The 2611-nt window shown below is 37.4% G+C and overlaps 1 pseudogene; it reads right to left on the reverse strand.

Annotated features, from left to right (window-relative positions):
• Positions 1-337: 337 nt before the first annotated feature.
• LOC138175761 (large ribosomal subunit protein uL23-like) lies at positions 338-862 on the reverse strand (annotated as a pseudogene).
• Between the last annotated feature and the right edge of the window lie 1749 nt (positions 863-2611).

Here is a 2611-nt window from a genome sequence, read left to right on the forward strand (position 1 = left end):
TTCTGCTTAGTAATGTGAAATTGGAAGCTAGATGATATAGCAGATTAACTGTTGAACTTTGAGTCAGGAAGACCTGAGTTTCAGCAATGCCCCAGATATTTACTGTCAGTGTGACCATGGGCAAGTCTCTAAACATCCCTCAATTTTGATTTTCTCTTCTATAAATGGGGATAATTAAAGCAACCACCTCACAGGACTCTTTTGAAGAAAATATTAAGCCCTTTATAAACCTTAAAATGTTGTATAAATGCAAGCTATTTTGTGTTTTAATTATGAGATTAAGAAATTTGAAGACAAGGATCATGTCTAATACATCTATTGAAAACTATTTATTTTTTTTTATTCTGGAAAATTTTATTTTTATCATAGGTGGAATGGGGACACAGCAAGTTAGATGATTCCAATTTTGTTGGCAACATCTAAAGCATCATAGTCTGGAGCAAGACGGACATAGGCCTTCTTCTCTCCATCGGGCCGGATCAGTGTGTTGACGTTGACCACGTCGATGTCATACAGCTTCTTTACGGCCTGCTTGATCTGATGCTTGTTGGCTTTGACATCCACAATGAAGACCAGGGTGTTGTTGTCCTCAATTTTCTTCATAGCAGATTCAGTGGTCAAGGGAAACTTAATGATGGCATAGTGATCAAGCTTGTTTCTGCGAGGGGCACTCTTCTGAGGGTATTTGGGCTGCCTTCAAAGTCTCAGTGTCTTGGGTCGCCGGAAGGTGGGGGATGTTCGGATCTTCTTCTTTTTGTGGCTATGGACACCCTTCAGCACTGCCTTCTTGGCCTTCAAGGCCTTGGACTTGGCTTCTGTCTTGGGGGGGACAACAGCTTCCTTCTTCGCCTTTGGCGCCATGTTAGGGGGGAAGGCGAAAACTATTTATAAAGATCAACAATTAAATGACAAATTATGGCTAAACCTCAGCATCTCAAGGCAGAATTTCTGTCACCATTTTCTCTTTAGCCTTTTCTACACATGAGTACTGCAAGATTCTCTCATATGTTTATAGGGATCTTTGTATCTCTATGAATGAAATTATTCAGCTCAGCCCTCATTTAGCCTAACAACTCTTCTAGCATCATTACTTAATTTAGAAAATTAATCAAAGTCATATCACATGGATATGCTAATGTTAAAGTAATAGGTAGGTATATATAATGTATTGAAACTTTCATTGGATCTCTGCTCTTCTCTAAAAAGAATCTTTCTTAACCTACCCTTCAAAGAAATGAAATATACATAGAGACATGTTAATGTCAAATAATAGTTGGACATATAATACAATGAGACTTTCATTGGATATCTGCTCTGACTTCTCTAACAAGAATCACCCCCACCCCAACAAAATAAAAAATAGATATTAAATTTTTTTTCCTGTTTTAAAAGAGTCATGTCATCACAGAATCTCAGAGTCGGAAGGGACCTCGCAGTACATTTACTTACACAAGAATTCCCTACAGGATATAGCTAATAAGTGGTCATTCAACCATTGCTTGAAAATTTCTGGTGATGGAAAACACATACCTCTCAAGACATCCTCTCCCACTTTTGGATACCTCTAATTGTTAGTAAGCTTATCTTTTGACCATCTACATTAGCCTATGCATTTCTTTCATTTCTACTGTTAGGGGCTAATCAAGTCTAATACCCTTTCTGGAATAAAAGGCTTCTAATATTTGAAGACAATTCACATATACCCCTACAAGTCTTCTCTTCTCCAAGCTAATCATCCCCAGTTCCTTGGAATGAAATTGATATGGCATGTGAACTTTTGCCATCCTGGTTCCCTTCCTTGGGGTGCTATCTAGGTAATCTTTGTTCTTCCAAAAATGTAGGTGCCAGCTATAGTCTGAATAAAGTAGGACTCTCATCTCCCTAATTCTGACCCAAGGCACTAGCTTCTTTATAAGTTATATAAGTAAACATTCATGCCCCTTACATTGGTGAAGATAATTGGGATATCATGCATGAATATATATATATATACATATATATTCATAGAGCTAGATTTCGTACTTGTCAATAATAATTGCCTTTATATATTTGTTATTTTTATTTGAACATAAAAATTTAAGATCTTAAAGGCTGGGGCAGCTAAGTGGCACAATGAATAGAGCGCCGGCTCTGGAGTCAGGAGGACCTGAGTTCAAATGTGGCCTCAGACATTTAACACTTACTAGCCGTGTGACCTTGGGCAAGTAACTTAACCCTTTACTACTTAACCAATTTCCCTGCCTTCCCCCCTCTAAACAACACAACACAAAACATAAAGATTTTAAAGGTCGGAGAAAGAATTCCCTATCCTTTACAAATCTCAAAACATAAAATATGATATTTCTGTAATTAATGCAGCTGGAAATATGGTTCAGTGCAGCTACATGCCAAAAGGCACCTGTACTAGGTAAGGCAGTATAGTTTAGCACAGGGACTCTGAAAGTTTGTATTATGACCCCTTTTGGCAGTGTGGTGAAGCCTAGGGACTCCTCAGAGTAAAGTTTTAAAATTCATCAAATAAAATATGGGAGAATACCAAGGAAACCAATTCTATTGAAATATAGTTTCTTTCTTTCTTTCTTTCTTTCTTTCTTTCTTTCTTTCTTTCTTT

Source organism: Petaurus breviceps, unplaced genomic scaffold (genome assembly GCF_028583685.1).
Source record: "Petaurus breviceps papuanus isolate PSGF00001 unplaced genomic scaffold, PetGlider_PUasm1.0 79, whole genome shotgun sequence".
Taxonomy (NCBI): domain Eukaryota; kingdom Metazoa; phylum Chordata; class Mammalia; order Diprotodontia; family Petauridae; genus Petaurus; species Petaurus breviceps.